Source organism: Dendrobates tinctorius, unplaced genomic scaffold (genome assembly GCF_039654945.1).
Source record: "Dendrobates tinctorius isolate UK_male_01 unplaced genomic scaffold, ASM3965494v1 ptg000016l, whole genome shotgun sequence".
NCBI lineage: Eukaryota > Metazoa > Chordata > Amphibia > Anura > Dendrobatidae > Dendrobates > Dendrobates tinctorius.
The window spans coordinates 14,726,919-14,747,519 of record NW_027361684.1 but is presented as its reverse complement, the minus strand read 5'-3'; the positions used below and the strand labels follow the sequence as shown (position 1 = coordinate 14,747,519).

The 20,601-nt window shown below is 44.4% G+C and overlaps 1 protein-coding gene across 2 annotated transcripts in view; it reads right to left on the bottom strand.

The window, feature by feature from the left end:
• SEZ6 (seizure related 6 homolog) overlaps positions 1–20,601 on the bottom strand; it is an 879,252-nt gene that overhangs the window by 294,461 nt on the left and 564,190 nt on the right. The window lies entirely within an intron of this gene.

Sequence of the window (20,601 nt, the reverse complement as noted above, 5' to 3'; positions counted from 1 at the left end):
AAAGTCCTAGCTACAACTCTGCCTCTTAGCCTTCCTTTTTGCAAGCTAAACATTCCCAGTTCCTTTAACCGTTCCTTGTAGGAAAAGTTTTCATAAAATTATAATTAAGTATAATATACTGTATAATATACCACATATAGTAAACTGCTGTGGTAAGAAAAGATGTACGTATTTATATCATATACTATACTCACAACTATACTTACTGTTATAATTTGCTATATGCTGTATATTATACTTACTATACTTACTACTTAATGAAGTACTTTACAATATGCTAAATATTATACTTTCTACATTACTTACAGTACATAAAGATTTGGCCACTCTTAAAATTACAAAGATATCATGATGCAGAATGCTATTCTTGCACAGAAGAGTACTTCACTATATGCCATACAGTATATGCTACTTTACTATATGCCATACAGTATATGTTGTATATTATACTTGCTAGTTTACTTATACAATACTTTACCATATGCCATATAGACTCCATGCCACCATAAAATTAATGCTATTATTTGGCTGCATGAAAAAATAGTTTCCATTGAGTAAGATAGTCATTCAGGGGTGTATCTGGAAGCTCCTAGGCTTCTGTGCAAAAAACTTTACAATCCTTGCGTCTATTCTTGTGTCTCCTATTGCAACATAAGGTCGTGATGAGACTGATCAATTTCCTTGACCTGAACTGTGCTCTATCGCTAACTATCCATATTAGCCAGGTATGAAAGTAGACCAGGAAGCCATGGGTGAGCAAGAAGTATGCTGCCACATTGTACGACAACCCAACTATAGCTTCTCTTTATATAGTTGACAATTGCATTGCACAGAACACCTTATGTGAAGAGGAAAAAACACCCCATAGTTCATGCCAAGTACTAATAAATTGCTGTATGACCTGAGCTTAACTTCAGTGATTCTTACAAAAACTTACAAATTAAATTTATCTCTTTCCCATTTACCTTTTGCTCTCTTACACGAAGCCAAAATCCTGTATCTGTCTATGAGGCAAGACATAAACAACGATCTGTAATTAAATGGGTCACTGACTTAAAAGGAGTGTACAGGGAATGGTGTTTTACTGGGAGATGGAGTTTTGACTGCTAATTAAAGGGTGTAATTAAGTTGGAACAAAATAAATTATGTAGCACTGGTAACATCTGTTCATACAAAGGGTGTCCGGAGACAGGAGAGAGGAGGTACAGCAATTCAGCGAGAAGACAGAATGAATTAAGTAGAGATTTAAGAGACAGGGTGGGTAGCACATGGAGTAAAGACTGTTTAATAGCTATATAATTCATGTTATAATTGCTAGAACTCCTAGGAATCTGCATTAGTGTGAAGAACAATGTCCAGGTCAATATGAACTTAAAGAAGACCTGTGGTTATTTTTTAGTAATTCTTTTATAAGACTGGTGGAATTGTTTTTCTATAACGACATAGCATTTCTCTTCTACTATTCCTTCTAGAAATTAATACATACATTGACAACTGGGTGTTACCAGTCAGAGGTGTGGCCCTACATAGTATAACATTGTCCAGATAATGCTCACAGTATCATACTGTGTAGGGACATATTGTTTGACAAGAAGAGGTACTCGTACTAGTCTGGCTGGGTGTGTGGGCCTTGTCTACTCGGATGCTGCACCCATGCAGGCCGCATGATGCCGGTGACTTCAGCTGACCGGACCAGATGGTGAAAAGATCAATGAGAGAGACCACCAACCAAACATAAACAGTCTTTTACTGAACATGAAATTGGTGGGGAATCAGATTATGTACAATAGATAGAGGGTATGACTAACTAACGTCCGTTTAAAGTGATAAACACAGAGGGATACAGAGGCAAAATTGAAATAAAAAGCTATTTTATTCATATTATTAAAACCATAAATTCATCAAACAAGTAATCCACCTCAGGGAATAAAAGGCGGGATTTCAGAGACGATGATAATATAATGTAATGTAACACTAATATAAAAAGATCACATAATATGAGGTATAGTAACCATCAAAAATCCTTAAAGTGCAATGTGCAGACTCAACATCAAAAATATCCTCATAAATTGTATGCTAATCATATTATATCATGTGCAATTATATATGAAAAAAACATTAGTTTCATAAAATAGTTTCATATAATTCTATACCTAATGGGCCTAAATTCAATGTAGCAGCTGATTTATGAGGACGTTTTTGATGTTGAGTCTGCACATTGGATTTTTGACGGTTACTATACCTCATATTATGTGATCGGCTCCGACATCCTCGCCTTTTATTCCCTGAGGTGGATTACTTGTTTGATGAATTTACGGTTTTAATAATATGAATAAAATTGCTTTTTATTTCAATTTTGCCTCTGTATTCCCTGTTCATGTAAGGAGATGGTGTTTATAATAGATAGAGGGTGCATAACTTCACGAATGTTTCCTTTACATCATGGGGCATCTTCACACACGGTCTCTCTACTTCTTCCAGGCTTACTTGTTTCTGCCCTCAAGTGCCTTCATCACAACCCAGCACAGGTCTACTGTTGAGAAAGTGAGAGTCCTGTCCTCAAGCCATGGGTTTGCGACCTCCTTTCCCTTAAGGGAACTAGTTTGCCACTATGGACATTACTTAACTGCACTGCTTGCTGACGCCTTGGAACTACCGCCTGGGGCACTCTCTTCATGTCACATTCCCTATTCCCTCCTGGCCCATTACCTCTCTGAGTTGTAAATTCAGGCTGTACTTTTAGGCGTTCTGTCCCAAGACCCATCTTTGATACATCACTCTGTCCTTCTGGGCCTTTTCCTTTGTCTACAGTACTCCAGATCTTGCTATCCACTGCTTCGGTCTCCACTCATGCAAAGTACACCCACATCAGGTGACTGTGCTGACTAGTCAGATCAAAGGTCTGCTTCTGTTGCATGCTGGTTTCTATCTACCATCCTGACAGAAAACTGTCTCTGTCCCAACATGCTTTGGTAGACTTTGTCAGGAGGACTTGCAGCCTTTCAAAAAGAATTAAAAAAGAATTAGGGCCATTGTTAAAGGAGTAGTCTGCATAGTAGCTCCCACATGAGCAGGTATTTCACTCCTGTTAGATGGGTAGAAGCTTCCCTAATGTTTAAAGTGAACTTTATCGCTCATTATATGCTCTGTATTGTATAGTTCACCTGTGATATCCATGTTGCATCTTGCTAACTGTTGTTATAACTATTGCAATTTCTCGCCATATCTGAGGAAATAAATAGCTCATTGATTGTTCCCACCTTGCGTTCCTCTGCATGTTGCATCCAACCACTTGCATTACACATGCATGCTTGGTGGAGTGTGTTTTTAATGTGAGAGGGGTTAAGTAGCTGCTTGATGCTTTTGGTAGCAGTTTGTCTCCCAGAACAAAACTCTGAGCACTGTAATGACTGCCATTAGTGCTTGTCACTTCTGGGAATCCAAAATAAATGGGTGGGTAGAATGATTTATTTGAAGGATGTGGTATTTAAGAATTTCCTTCCTTCAGTAGATTTTTTTTTTTTAGGTATCTCTACAAAAAATCTGGTGCATGGAAAGGTCCCAACGAAAACTATATAGAAGTACATTCTGAGTTTGTCCTGAGCTTTTCTTCCAAATTCAACCATATTTGATAGAAATAATAGTGCTGCATGCATCTTCAAAAATATGGACAACATGACAGAACCATGATAGACCTCATCTAATATATAAAGCTGAATATGTGTGTGTGTGTATGTATATGTGTATATATGTCCGGGATAGGCATCTGCACCATTGCAGCTACAGCCACAAAATTTTGCACAGTCACTCGTCTGGACCCTGAGAGCGTCATAGGCTATGTTGTGAGATGAAATTTTAACCCTGTGCATTCCAATTCACCAAACAATTTTTCCCCTAGGTACATAATGTGGAAAAAGTATATGTACTGTATGTATGTGTATATGTCCGGGATTGGCATCTGCACCGTCGTAGCTACAGCCACAAAATTTTGCACAGTCACACGTCTGGACCCCGAGAGCGTAATAGGCTATGTTGTGAGGCAAAATTTTAACCCTGCGCTTTCCAATTCACCAATTTTGCCCCTATCTACATAATGGGGGAAAAGTGAAAGGAAATGTGTTGGAGGCAAATTGACAGCTGCCAGATGTGAACAAGGGGGACTTATAGAATGAGAGTGATGGCGCCAAAAAGTTTATACCGTACAGTTGCTAAGATGGGGCCCTGACATGGGATACTCACCACACACGGGGATATGAACACACACATAAAATGTGCCACACACTACCACATGCTTCAACACATATACCACCCTCAGCACACATTTCACCACACATACACCAACCTCGCCACATAAAAGTCGAAACACAAAAGTCGCCGCTTAAAACTTGCCACGCTGTCCCAGAGCTGTTTAAAAATGAAAAATGAGCTGTGATTGGTTGCTATCAGCAACAGTTTTCTTTGTAGACAGTTGTGGTAACTGAGGCCTATTATTCTTAGCATTTCTATGGTGTTATCGTCCTTCTGTAAAGCTGGACATAACACAATTTATTACCGTGCCAACACAGACCACACTCTGACACAGACTGCAGGGGGAGCCCAGCATCACACAGGATAGGATTAGATGCACGGCTTAGCAGTCAGTATCACACAGGAGAGGATTAGACACATGACTCAGCAGTCAGTATCACACAGGATAGGATTAGATACACGGCTGAGCAGTCAGTAACACACATGATAGGATTAGGTACACGGCTCAGCAGTCAGTATCACACAGGATAGGGTTAGATACATGGCTCAGCAGACGGTATCACACAGGATAGGATTACATACACTGCTCAGCAGTCAGTATCACACAGGATAAGATTAGATACACGGCTGAGCAGTCAGTAACACATGATAGGATTAGATACACAGCTCAGCAGAAAGTATCACAAAGGTGAGGAATAGGTACACAGCTCAGCAGACATTATCATACAGAATAGGGTTAGATACACAGCTCAGAAACAGGATGTGCCAAAGGAGAGGACATTTTCATTCCAAGAACTCCACTCATTCCATCTGATTTGTTTTATGATTTTAAACGCCTCCAGTTTCCAGTTCATCTGCTATTTGCAATGTCCATTAACAATGCTCAGGGACAGTCCTTGAAAGTAGTAGGGATTGATTTAAGTAGTAGGTATCGATTTACAATCTCCATGCTTTTCTAATGGTCATCTTTACGTGATCTGTTCAAGAGTTGGAATTGCCAAAAATCTGTTCATCTTTGCACCAAAAGGAAAAACCAAACATGTTGTTTATCAAAAGGCTCTTGAATGAGTTGAAAATAAAATACTATCAATACTTGGGCAATAGTTTAGCTAATTTGTGTTGCAAATCTGTAGTGTTGAATATATGATGTGAAATGCTTTTATGTGCAATATAATCATTATAATTTGTTATAACTAACCACAATTGGTTACTATGCCCAGGCAACGCCGGGCTCATCTGCAAGTTATCAATAAATAAGGTCCATCTAGTGCTGATATCTCATCTGAAATCCATTAAGGTATGTTCCCACTAAGTTTTTTTTCCTGAGTTTTCAAATCAAAAACTTTCCAAAGATATGTGCATACAGTGTCTGTAAAGGGAAGGTACCGTGTTTGTAGATCATTAATAAATCAATGTAATGTAGCATAACATGCTGTTATAACCAAGTTTTGATTGCATTTGAAGCATATTTCGTGTGTTATAGGAGTTTAAAGGAGGCACTGGGGGCTGACATCTTGCTTTCACAGTAGAAAATACCAGAGAACAAGGAGTTTGCAGTAAAAAATTTACTGAAAAATATTTATTAAGGACACAATACATTATAGATGCACACGGATATTACAAAGACATGATACATGTTTCCAGGAACGTCCCAAAGTACGGGGGTATCAACCTCAGACAAATGTACCTAAACAGCTCATGTTTATGGATTCCTAACGCCAGAATTTTAAACACCATATATAAGGGCTTCCATAACACATGGTGCAGTACCAGGTAATGACGCTCGATGTGATGCCCATAGTTCAAAGTATGCATAAAAAAGTGCGTTAAGGTAAACAAACAAGGGCAGGAAGAGCTTACCAAGTGTTTTAGGGTTAAGAGAGGGAACCCCTACGCCAAATGTAGCCCCGACGCGCGTTTCGCTGACCTAACACGCAGCTTTCTCTTGTTCTCTGGTATTTTCAATTGTATTGGGAGTAGGTAACAGGTGTTTGGGTGGTTTTTTCTGTGCATCCACCCTATAATACCAATTATGCAGCTGGGTTGTCTGACATTAATTGCTTTCACAGTAGCAGCACGACACTCTCAGTGTCATAATACGGCACCCCATGGTCATAGGAGATAACAGATGGAAGCCAACCCTATCTATTGTAATGGTACTGTCACTGCTGGGAACTGGGCATGCCTCTGTGGGCTTCACAATTCACAGAAGTGGGAGTGTTTTTCTGCCATTTTCATGGAGCCCTCGGCTATCGACTGTGCTTGATTTGTCTCCTGTCATTAGGATTTCCTAACGTAAGCAGTACTGCTTCCAGCAGAACAGATCCTAGATTGACAGGAGTAAAATACTCGAAAAATACGTTCGAGTCCCCGTGGCTGCATGTCTCGCGGCTGTTCAACAGCCGCACCCCATGCAGGGATTGCCTATTTGTTAGGCAATGGTTTGGAATCCATTTTAACAAAGTCTATCTTTACTACTTACTTCACAGCTACTTTTGCAGATGCTCCCATGAGGCAAGAAATAGAATTCCTTGTCTAAATTTTCCACACTAGGTTGGAACTTGTAAGTCCACCACCGTATGTATACAGATGACCTTGTCTAACCCACAGCAGTCTCAGGACTCCTAATAGCTCTGAATCACCATGGTTCCCACTTATGGTCCCTTTTTGGCCTCTCCCAGTTTCCTACTAAGGTGTACTCACTTCTAGGATAATGTTTCTGCCCCTTTCCTTCTGGATACCTGCTTGGTAGAATTTGCTTTCTGTCTGGCTAATGTTCACTTGTGTTGTAACTACAGGCACTCTGATGAACTAGACCTCAACAGCCCCTATATAGAGCCTCACTGACTTTCCTATTACTTGATATCCCATTCCTTACCAAAACTCCTGCAGCTAGCAATAGTTTACACCATGGGTGGACATACCGCCGGTTCAACCGATGCCGCTACACCGGGGCCCAGAGGCTCCAGGGGACCCCTGCATGGCGGCTGATAATGAGAGCAATCTGGCCGGTTTCTCTGGGCCCGAGGCTCCTGGGGACCCCTGGCCAGATTGCTCTCATAAGTTAAACAAGGAGAGGCGAGATCCCTTAATGGTATATGTAAGACCAATATATATAAAATTAATTATGAAATTACTGGTATACCACCCCTTGGGAAATTGGATGGCAGACCATCCGGATGCTAAATTGAAAAGAGAACCACTGGATTTGGGGGGGGCTTGAAATCCCCCCAAATCCAGTGGTTCTCTTTTCAATTCAGATTGCTCTCATATCCGGTGGGCAGGGAGCGATCCCAGCAGCTCCGCTGCCTGCAAGAGAGAATAGCAGGAGGGGAGCTGCAAGGATCCGCATTGCTTCCTGCCCGGCGCCCACGCTTCCTGTCTCTGACACGTCATCATTCAGCGGCCGGCTGTGCCAGAGCGAGGCGCCGGTGATGCTGCGGACAGGTGAAAGGTGCTGTGTGTGTGTTTTGTATGTATGTATGCATGTGTGTGGAGAGATGAGTGGTGGTGTGTGTGCGTGCTTGCATGCATAGCGCTGTGGGGGAATTATGCAGAGAGGTCAACAATGTTGTGTGTGTGTGTGTCTGTGTGTGTGTGTAGGTGGAGGAGAGGGGAATGATGGGGGTGATGGGGAGAAGGCAATGATGGGGGTGATGGGGAGAAGGCAATGATGGGGGTGATGGGGAGAGGGGGATGATGGGGTGATGGGGAGAAGGTAATGATGGGGTGATGGGGAGAAGGCAATGATGGGGTGATGGGAGAAGGCAATGATGGGAGTTATGGGGAGAAGGCAATGATGGGGTGATGGGGAGAAGACAATAATGGGGGTGATGGGGAGAAGGCAATGATGGGGGTGATGGAGAGAAGGCATTGATGAGGGTGATGGGGAGAAGGCAATGATGGGAGTTATGGGGAGAAGGTAATGATGAGGTGATGGAGAAGGCAATGATGGGAGTGATGGGGAAAGGCAGTGATGGGGAGAAGGCAATGATGGGAGAGATGGAGAAGGCAATGATGGGAGTGATGGGGAGAAGGTAATGATGGGAGTGATGGGGAGAAAGCAATGATGGGGTGATGGAGAAGGCAATGATGGGAGTGATGGGGAGAAGGTAATGATGGGAGTGATGGAGAAAAGGTAAAGATGGGGTGATGGGGAGAAGGCAATGATGTGGGTGATGGAGAAGGCAATGATGGGGTGATGGAGAAGGCAATGATGGGAATGATGGGTAGAAGGTAATGATGGGGGTGATGGGGAGAAGGCAATGATGGGAGTGATGGAGAGAAGGCAATGATGGGAGTGATGGGGAGAAGGCAGTGATGGGGAGAAGGCAATGATGGATGGGGGTGATGGGGAGAAGGCAATGATGGGGGTGATGGAGAGGGCAATGATGGGGATGATAGAGAGGGCAATGATGGGGTGGTAGAGAAGGCAATGATGGAGGTGGTGGAAAGGGCAATGATGTGGTGGTGGGGGAAAAGAAATGATGATGGGGTGGTGGGGGAGAATGCAATGATGTTGGTGGAAAGGGCAATAACGGGGGTTGTGGGGGAGGAGGAAATGATGGAGGTGGTGGAATGGGCAATGATGGGAGTGGTGTGCGAGAAAGCAAAGATAGTGGTGGGGAGAAGGCAATGATGGAGGTGGTGAAGAGGGCAATGATGGGGTGGGGAGAGGACAATAATGGAATGAGGAGGGAGGAGGACAATGAGGGGTGTGAGGGATTTTGATGGGAGGAAGGGGAACTTATAATGGCCTTAGGAACAGGGGGAGGTGGAGGAAGACATTATTGCTTATGTCTAACACAGTCCCTTAGTATATGGTGTACTCACTTATTATGTCTAACAGTCCCTTAGTATATAGTGTACTCCCTGACTATATCTAACACAGTCCCCTAGTGTATAGTGTACTCACTTACTATGTCTAACACAGTCTCTTAGTATATAGTGTACATACTTATTATGTATAACACAGTCCCTTAGCATATAGAATATGTACTTATTATGCATAACAAAGTCCCTTAACATATAGTGTACTCACTAATTCTGTATAACATCATCCATAGTTACATAGTTTCCTCTTTTATTATGCATAACACCGTCCCTTTTTACGTACCACCCTCTCTAATTATATATGGTGCTGTCCCTTATTATATAGCTTCCTCTGCTGTTATGTATAGTGCTGTCTCTTACATAGTGTATTCTTGTTAATTTTGCTATTCACAGCGCCCTCTTTTATTACATAGTCCCCTCTCTTTTTAGATATAAAATGACTGCTAATCGAGGAGCCGGTGACCAGACTACCAGTCCATCCGCTCCTGCATTAGAAAGGAAGCTTTCCCATGTACCATCAGCCATCATTGCATTATACAGCTAAAAAACAGGGCTCTACATAATCCAATATGTAAGGGACAATACTGTACATAACAAGAGAGGGCACTGTAAAAGGGACAGCAATATACATAATAAAGGAGACTATGTAATATATATACATGTATGTGTGTGTGGCTATATATACTATATTGTAAGTTTGCTCCTTTGGTTCATGTTGGGGAAAACTCACTTGGCAGCAGATAAACCAGGTCCGGCACAGGCTTTTCACATAACACAGTCATACGGTTTATTGTACACGGCATAAATCATAGCAGCATGAAGAAAATGATAGCAGTCTTACAGCAGACCAAACGGGTGTTCATAATGGAGCACCGCTCCCTTAGCCCTGTGGTCACACAGGCTATGCTTTGTCCAGCAATCAGGGTTTACAGTCTCAGTTAATTCCCCCTGTCCAGGGTTACCTCTTAGCTGCTTCTCAGTCCTGACGTCCCTCCCCTCCTGGGGACTGTTCAGTGCTCACAGGCTATTACACACACAGGCCACACATGATCAGCGGCGTCCACATGTGCGCTTCAGGAAGGCAGCACGCCTTCCAGCATGTCAGCCTTCCGAGCCCTTCCACACGGACCAATCAGATCCAGGCACACACTCATGTGACCTACCCTGGTCACCTTATATGGTCCGTAGCCACACCCACAGCATCACATGGCTATGACCTCATTGCAGGTCCTTCAGATTCACAACCACACACATAGGCTTTACTTCAGAAAAACGCCTCCGGGCGGGTTTGTAGGTGACTGGTCCCACCCGTCTCACCAGCCACCTGGAAGCCTTCCCTGATACACTGTACCAAAAACCTCAGCAGTACCTCTGCTGATTAACGCACATTCAAGCTTCCATCCCAGGGCCACCCACCCTGTGATACACAAAGGTCATTTACCATCCTGCCGTTCATCCTATTTGCAATACCACAATGGATATGCCTGTGTGCATGACCCATACAGCGCCCCCTAGCTGTCACTGCACCACAATATATATATATATATATATATATATATACAGTGGGGCAAAAAAGTATTTAGTCAGTCAGCAATAGTGCAAGTTCCACCACTTAAAAAGATGAGAGGCGTCTGTAATTTACATCATAGGTAGACCTCAACTATGGGAGACAAACTGAGAAAAAAAAATCCAGAAAATCACATTGTCTGTTTTTTTTCATTTTATTTGCATATTATGGTGGAAAATAAGTATTTGGTCAGAAACAAGCAATCAAGATTTCTGGCTCTCACAGACCTGTAACTTCTTCTTTAAGAGTCTCCTCTTTCCTCCACTCATTACCTGTAGTAATGGCACCTGTTTAAACTTGTTATCAGTATAAAAAGACACCTGTGCACACCCTCAAACAGTCTGACTCCAAACTCCACTATGGTGAAGACCAAAGAGCTGTCAAAGGACACCAGAAACAAAATTGTAGCCCTGCACCAGGCTGGGAAGACTGAATCTGCAATAGCCAACCAGCTTGGAGTGAAGAAATCAACTGTGGGAGCAATAATTAGAAAATGGAAGACATACAAGACCACTGATAATCTCCCTCGATCTGGTGCTCCACGCAAAATCCCACCCCGTGGGGTCAGAATGATCACAAGAATGGTGAGCAAAAATCCCAGAACCACGCGGGGGGACCTAGTGAATGAACTGCAGAGAGCTGGGACCAATGTAACAAGGCCTACCATAAGTAACACACTACGCCACCATGGACTCAGATCCTGCAGTGCCAGACGTGTCCCACTGCTTAAGCCTGTACATGTCCGGGCCCGTCTGAAGTTTGCTAGAGAGCATTTGGATAATCCAGAGGAGTTTTGGGAGAATGTCCTATGGTCTGATGAAACCAAACTGGAACTGTTTGGTAGAAACACAACTTGTCGTGTTTGGAGGAAAAAGAATACTGAGTTGCATCCATCAAACACCATACCTACTGTAAAGCATGGTGGTGGAAACATCATGCTTTGGGGCTGTTTCTCTGCAAAGGGGCCAGGACGACTGATCCGGGTACATGAAAGAATGAATGGGGCCATGAATCGTGAGATTTTGAGTGCAAACCTCCTTCCATCAGCAAGGGCATTGAAGATGAAACGTGGCTGGGTCTTTCAACATGACAATGATCCAAAGCACACCGCCAGGGCAACGAAGGAGTGGCTTCGTAAGAAGCATTTCAAGGTCCTGGAGTGGCCTAGCCAGTCTCCAGATCTCAACCCTATAGAAAACCTTTGGAGGGAGTTGAAAGTCCGTGTTGCCAAGCGAAAAGCCAAAAACATCACTGCTCTAGAGGAGATCTGCATGGAGGAATGGGCCAACATACCAACAACAGTGTGTGGCAACCTTGTGAAGACTTACAGAAAACGTTTGACCTCTGTCATTGCCAACAAAGGATATATCACAAAGTATTGAGATGAAATTTTGTTTCTGACCAAATACTTATTTTCCACCATAATATGCAAATAAAATGAAAAAAAAACAGACAATGTGATTTTCTGGATTTTTTTTTCTCAGTTTGTCTCCCATAGTTGAGGTCTACCTATGATGTAAATTACAGACGCCTCTCATCTTTTTAAGTGGTGGAACTCGCACTATTGCTGACTGACTAAATACTTTTTTGCCCCACTGTATATATATATATATATGTAGCATTGTCGCCGTAAAAGGAAGGGGGCCCAGACAAATTTCTTGCACAGGGGCCCCAAGCTGTCAGTGTCCGCCACTGTTTTACACAGTACAGTTATTAAATCAATGCAACCATTGAGGAATGCATCACATAACACAATATAATCACTAAATGGGGGTTAAGACCATTCTTCCCTCTTACAGAATCAGCCTGAAAAATATGTAGTGTGCACATACCCTACACTCCAATTAAAACTTGTGTGTTTTAAACTTCTTGTGGAGCAAAAAACTCCTTACATATCTAACACTACATTGTGATTTTGTATATAAATAGAAGCCCCAAGGCAGATGTGAACAGAGGCTTGTAAGGACTAATCATGAAATGTGATTATACCCAAGATTTCATGTAGCTCTATTAAGTATAGAGTTCAATATCGATTGACTGATGCCGTCATGAAGTCCATAGTTTCTTGCACTGTCCTAATCATCACCCCTGTGTCCCACAGTCATTACAGATTTGCCATTGAGACACTAGTTTTGGGATTAACAAGCTGAGGTGCCAGGTGACAATTTCACTCTAATAGGATTACAGCGGCTTCTGCTGCCATGTCAGTTATTTTTGTCTTCCTTTCATCTGTGTAGGAAAAATTGAGCCAAGATGAGAAGACAAGAACAGCTCAGCAAAGAAGAGAAGACATTAGATCAAAAGTTTTCACAGTTTTGTAAATGACAAAGTCACAATAAGAGATGATGTACAGCTTTGATACTTGTGGAGTGGTGATCTGTAGAGCAGGACTTCCAACAAGGAATCACAAAGAAAACACAGGGCTGGGAAATAATTAAAGTCCAAAACACAGAATACATGGCAATTAATCACTCTGTTAATGAGATCAAAGTCTCATTAACGGAACAATCGCCCTACTGTCAAGATTTGGATCTAACTGTTATCCATAAAGGACATCATTGTAATGAATAATAGGGACACAAGGAGTCATTTAGTCAAAGATCAGTCCCAATACAAGATTTAATCATGTTTGTAAAATATATATTCAGTTTAGCCCTAACCAGTAGAACAGTTTAGAGCAAGGATTAAATTATCAGCTGTGACTTGTGAAATAAGGGATTCCACCTATAAACAAGTATGCTATGTTTTCATAATATATTAAAGAGGTTCTCTGCTTTGTACAGGTCCTCCTTTTTAGAAGGGTCCCTTGACAACAAACTGATCACAAAATGTCTACCTGCTGGGACACTTGGCAAACAACAGTAATCTGTTTGGAAACCCAGTAATATCTTTCCAAACTAATCATTACACAGAGCCCATTTAAGTAGATAGGTTGTTTGTGTAATGTAGGAAGTCCTCCACACCTAGACTCTTGTTGTAGCTATTTTTCCCCCTTCGGTGAAGAGACGAGGATCCTGAGCAGAACATTGTCCAGTAGGAGGTTTCACAGGTTAAGTCAGTCATAAAAGTGAAGATGCCTTGTTGTTTTTAACAATGAAGAATGTTGGGCCAAGTTCTTGTCTTCTGTCCTCTAATGGTGACCATACACAATAGACAGAAGGAGGTTGATGGTGGAACAAGTGTTGGTTGAATCATTATTCCATTGATGTATTGATGTATACGTAAGCAGTTTATATTGGTCGTTACAGTTGTTCAAAGTGTCCATACATATTAAGTTGGCCGTACATTTTAAATAGCTGCCAGATGAACATTTATTTCGCAGAAAGCTATCACTTCTGGCTCTTAAAACAAATGAGTGCTTGGCTCATCAGAGCAGTTATGGGTTTTTCATTGAGAGAGGAGAAAACTGCTATCAGATATCCATTCCCTGAAACCAAAAAGCTTTTGGAATTCTAATTTTTATATTATAAATTAACAATTATTAAGTGAACCATAACAGCCATTACTCATTCATTGTCACCTAAAAGTCCTCGTACACATTAGATGAAAGTCATCTGAAACCAAATTGGCCAAACATCCAGCATGTATGGGTCCTTTTAAGTCTTGTCCGACATCAATTGTCAGGGGAGAATCAAGAGGCCCCCATACACATCTGATGGTGGTCAGCTCTGTCAAAATTGGACCAGTTTCATCTTGGGTGTATGAAGATAAAAGAAACCACAAAAGCGCGCCCATAGGGCTTTACCAGATATAATAAGTAAAAATTGAATTGTTCAGGGTACTCACCCTCAGAGGTTGTGTAACGCCACAACTACTAAATACGCTCAATCCCATATAATGTAGCTGCAGCAGGAGGGTGTAGACAGACAGCGTCTGCTTCCATTAGTCAAAGAGGAGATCCCAAAAGGGAAAAAAAAACAAAAAAACACCTGGTTCCCGCGCTGCTATACTTCAACCCTCAAATGGAGGAAATCCAGTAGATTCTAGGAGTAGGTTCCAATATCAATGCTTTATTTCATAGTACATACAAAGACAACGCGTTTCGAGGTCCATTCCATGACCTCTTCTTCAGGTCAATGTACAAGATTGATTGATTGATTGATTGATTGATCTTGGGTGTATGGGGGCCTTTAGATTATACTGGGTGAGAAATGGTTGTTAGCTTTAACCAAACAATGGCTAATGTAGAGTATAAAAATATCAACACAGTCAACTTCTTTTTAGACAATCACAGTGTTTTATTGTTTAGCACAAATGATAGTTTCTTGTTAAATTTCAACTAATAATTTTTATCGTTTGTCATTGTAAATAATAAATAAATAAAAATCTTTATTTTTATATAGCGCTAACATATTCCGCAGCGCTTTACAATTTGCACACAACACATTATCATCACTGTCCCCGATGGGGCTCACAATCTAAATTCCCTATTAGTATGTCTTTAGAGTGTGGGAGGAAACCCACGCAAACACGGGGAGAACATACAAACTCCTTGCAGATGTTGTCCTTGGTGGGAACAACCCATGACCCCAGCGCTGCAAGGCTGCAGCGCTAACCACTGAGCCACCGTGCCGCAGGTGGGGTTTCCCATTGTATATGGGAAAAGAAATTTTGGAGCTAGAAAGTTGAGGTGGAGGAGATGGAGATGGAGAGGAAATGAGGTGGAGATAGGAAAGACGATTATTTTCATGATGCAAAAATTGTTGGTTTAAGAATACTCATTTTTGGTCCTTCCTTCTTGATATCTTCCCATACTGTCACGCGGGGCTTAGGACAACTAAGGCAGAAATACCCGGGGCCCCTGTGGTGTCCCTTTCACTAGGGGAAACCCTGTCTGACCCTCAACCCAGGGTTTTTGCTGAAGGTGCAAATGCCTGAGCCTCCACCCTTTCCTTATCTCCTGCTCAGCCCTGCACTTAACCCTCCACCCTCCACCCAGTGAGGAGACACACCACCAAAGCTCCCACACAAATAAGACAGACAGGGAGAACTTAAACTGCACTGCGCCGCACACACACAGGAATATACAGTAATGTGAACAGGGCACAACTAAACACAAATATGGGAAGGAGAAAGGATAACGACGGATCATACGACACCAGATACGAATCTCTCTCTCTGCAACACCTCCACTCCAGACCGGAACCACTTGGTATGAAAACACAAGCTATAATCGGCGACGCCCATATGCCAGTATGACTATTTAAAGACCGTGGGTGTGACTAACCTTCCAACCTGGTCTCCAGCAGGATTAACCCCCGAGAACCTGAAGATCAAGCCGGCGCCACTGAGGCTATAGTGGCTGGAGGTGGAACTACCTCTGCCTGCCGGACGCTGTGGTGTGAACAGCGTCCGACATGACAGTACCCCGTCTTCTACGAGGGACCCCAGGGCCCTCAAGACTCATAGGACCCGGCTTGTCCGGATGACGACGGTGAAAAGAACTGACCAGCCGATCCGCATGTATGTCTGAGGCTGGAACCCAAGACCTCTCCTCCGGACCATACCCCCGCCAGTGCACCAAATACTGAAGAGTACGGCATACTACTCGAGAGTCCACTACCTTGGCGACCTCGAACTCTAAATCGCCATCCACCATGACTGGAGGTGGCATCGGCGTCGTGTCCACCAAGCCTACCACCTTTTTCAATAAAGCCCTGTGAAAAACGTTATGTATTTTGTACACCGCAGGAAGTTCCAACCGATAAGCCACTGGGTTAATGATGGCAGAAATCCTAAAAGGCCCAATAAATCTTGGACCCAGTTTTAAAGATGGAATTTTGAGTTTTATGTTCTTCGTAGCTAACCACACCCATTCACCCACACACAGGTCCGGACCTGGCACGCGTCTACTGTCAGCCACCCGTTTGTACCTGGCACTCATGCTCAACAAACGCTGTCTCACCCGCCTCCAGACTGATGACAATTGGGCTCCTAGCTGATCCTCCTCCGGGACACCCCCGGAGTCACCCTGACGTAAGGTACAAAACTGAGGATGTTGACCGTACACACAAAAGAATGGAGACTCTCCTGATGACTCTTGGCGGTGATTATTTACCGCGAATTCGGCCAGAGGAAGGAAAGTAGACCACTCCTCCTGGTTGTCGGACACAAAACATCGTAAATACTGTTCTAGATTTTGGTTCATGCGCTCAGTTTGTCCATTAGACTGTGGATGAAACGCCGATGAATGTGACAACTTGATCCCCAACCTTGAGCAAAAAGCTTTCCAAAACCTCGCCACAAATTGCGTACCCCTATCAGATACTATGTCAGATGGTACTCTGTGGAGTCTGACCACCTCCTTCACAAATACCTGAGCCAACGTCTTAGCATTGGGCAAAGAAGACAACGCCACAAAATGCGCCATCTTTGAAAAACAGTCAACCACCACCAGGATGACCGTGTTCCCTGCCGAGGCTGGCAAGTCAGTGATAAAATCCATGGAGATTTCTGTCCATGGCCTATTGGGTACCCCCAGAGGCTGTAGCGTGCCAGCAGGACGGGTTCGGGGTGACTTAGCCCTAGCGCACGTGATGCAAGCTGCCACGTACGAGACCACGTCCTGCCGGATTTTGGGCCACCAGAAACGACGCAATACCAGCTCTAAGGTGCCCTTCACCCCTGGATGACCAGCCAGTACCGAATCGTGGTGTTCCTTCAACACCTTAACCCGAAGATGCAGGGGTACAAATGATTTGTTGGCGGGAAGTCCTGGGGGTACCTCCTCTTGGGCCTCGGCAATCTCCGCCTCTACCTCCGTCGTGAGCGCCGAGACCACTGCCCCTTTCTGGAGGATGGGTACCGGCTCTTCCCGAGGTTCTCCCCCCGGAAAACACCTAGACAAAGCATCCGCCTTGGTGTTTTTAGCCCCGGGACGGTACGTCACAAGAAAATTGAAACGAGTAAAAAACAATGCCCAGCGAGCCTGCCTAGGAGACAGACGCTTGGCCGACTCCAGATAGAGCAGATTCTTACGGTCGGTGATAACTGTGACCTGGTGAGCCGCCCCCTCCAAGAAGTGTCGCCATTCCTCAAAAGCCAGTTTGATGGCCAACAACTCCCTGTTGCCGATATCATAATTCCGTTCGGCCGGCGACAGCTTCTTGGAGAAGTAGGCGCATGGATGCATCTCGCTCAAGGACGAGCCTTGAGACAGTACTGCCCCCACTCCCACCTCCGACGCATCAACCTCTACCACAAAAGGTTTAGACACGTCTGGTTGCACCAGAATGGGGGCTGAAGCAAAACTATTCTTCAGACGCTCAAATGCACGTATAGCCACCTCAGGCCAGTTCGCCAGATCGGCACCCTTTTTTGTCATGTCCGTGAGCGGTTTGGCGACAGTCGAAAAGTGTTTTATAAATTTCCTATAATAATTCTCAAACCCAAGGAACCGCTGGAGTGCTTTCAGACTCTCCGGCCTCTCCCATTGCAGCACCGCTTGCACCTTAGCGGTGTCCATTTTAAAACCGGCTGCGGACACAATAGATCCCAAAAAGGGCAACTCCTGGACAAAAAATAAACAGTTCTCCAGCTTAGCATAGAACTGGTTCTCCCGGAGCAACTGTAACACCTGCCTAACATGCTCCAAATGAGTGTCCCGATCGCTAGAATAAATGAGGATATCATCCAGGTATACAATCACAAATCTCCCCAGGACATGAGCAAATACATCATTAATAAAATGTTGGAAAACGGCAGGCGCGGTGGTCAACCCAAACGGCATAACCAGACTCTCAAAATGACCCTCAGGAGTGTTAAACGCCGTCTTCCACTCATCCCCCTGACGGACCCTTATGAGGTTATACGCCCCCCTGAGGTCCAGCTTGGAAAACCATTTCGCCCCCGCTACCTGGTTGAACAAATCCGGGATCAACGGCATTGGGTAGGGATCATGGATAGTAATCTGGTTTAACTCTCGGAAATCCAGACACGGGCGTAACCCCCCATCTTTCTTCTTAATGAAGAAAAACCCCGCGGCTACAGGCGAGGACGAAGGCCGGATGTGTCCTTTGCTCAGACTCTCCGCGATGTAGTCTTTCAGAGCTTGCCTCTCAGGACCAGAAATATTAAACATCCTGGCCTTAGGTAATTTGGCCCCGGGTTTTAACCTAATCGCACAGTCATAGGCTCTATGTGGAGGCAGTTCTGAGCAACCCTTCTCAGAGAAAACATCCGCGAAATCCTGCAAAGCCTCCGGCAGGCTGGGCGTCACGGCGGACACACATGTGGCCAAGCAATTGTCTTGGCAGAAACCACTCCATTGCACTATGTCCTGAGTCTTCCAATCAATTACCGGGTTGTGCCTGGACAGCCATGGAAAACCCAGGACCATTTGAGCTGGGAGATTACGGAGGACCCTACATGTAACCGACTCAGAATGTAGGACCCCAATGTGGAGTTTTACCTCTGCCACAAACTCAGTAATCTCCCCTTGAGGGAGGGGAACAGCATTAATGGTCACCACCTGTATGGGGTGAGGAAGTTTTTCGATCTTAAACCCGGCGGTGTGTGCAAACTCCTCATCTATGAGATTGGTAGCGGAACCGCTATCCACAAACACTGATATAGGTAGCTCTCTGCCGGCGATAATAACCTTGGCAGGGAGCATACATTGCGATACCATCATGGAGGATATGCATACGCTCAGTTGGGTCTCCTCCATACCCTCTGAGCTTAACAGTTTTCCGCCGATGTGACCCTCTTAGGTAGTACCGGGCAAACGTTAACATAATGACCTCTTTTACCACAGTAGAAACATGCTCCGGGCTTCCGGAATCCCGGAGCGCGAGGCTGAACCTGTGCCACGCCAGCAGCATAGGTTCAGGGGACTCATCTACTTCAACCACACCTGCACCTCTGCTTTCCCCCAGAGGTAGCGTCTCCTGTGCCCCCTGACGAAAACGGCGATCAATACGTATCACCAAACTCATGGCAGACTCCAATGATGCCGGAGTCTCATACATCAGGAGGGCTTGTTTCACCCTCCCTGATACCCCATGAATAAACTGGCTCCACAGTGCTGGGTCATTCCACTGTGTGTCTACAGCCCAGCGGCGAAATTCCGAACAATAGTCCTCTGCCAAGCGCTCCCCTTGGCGGAGGGCGCAGATTTTAGATTCCGCTAGAGCCAGTCGGTCAGGGTCATCGTAAATGAGCCCGAGGGCAGAAAAAACATTAAAGACCGAATGAAATGTAGCAGAGTCAGCTGGTAAGGAAAATGCCCATGCTTGGGGGTCACCACTCAGTAATGACAACACCAGCCCTACTCGCTGGGCCTCATTACCTGAGGAGATTGGCCGCATGCGGAAGTATAATTTGCAGGCCTCCCGAAATACGACAAATTTGCTGCGATCGCCTGAAAATCGTTCTGGCAGCGGAAACTTCGGCTCTGCACCGATACCTGCAGATGCCGTTTGCACCTTAGCTACTACCAGGCCCTGCTGCTGAACTGCCCCTTTCAACTCGGAGACCTGTAAGGACAGCGCCGCCAACTGGCGGGTTATGGAATCCATGGGATCCATGGACTCCTGAAAAAATGTGGGCCGATTATAATGTCACGCGGGGCTTAGGACAACTAAGGCAGAAATACCCGGGGCCCCTGTGGTGTCCCTTTCACTAGGGGAAACCCTGTCTGACCCTCAACCCAGGGTTTTTGCTGAAGGTGCAAATGCCTGAGCCTCCACCCTTTCCTTATCTCCTGCTCAGCCCTGCACTTAACCCTCCACCCTCCACCCAGTGAGGAGACACACCACCAAAGCTCCCACACAAATAAGACAGACAGGGAGAACTTAAACTGCACTGCGCCGCACACACACAGGAATATACAGTAATGTGAACAGGGCACAACTAAACACAAATATGGGAAGGAGAAAGGATAACGACGGATCATACGACACCAGATACGAATCTCTCTCTCTGCAACACCTCCACTCCAGACCGGAACCACT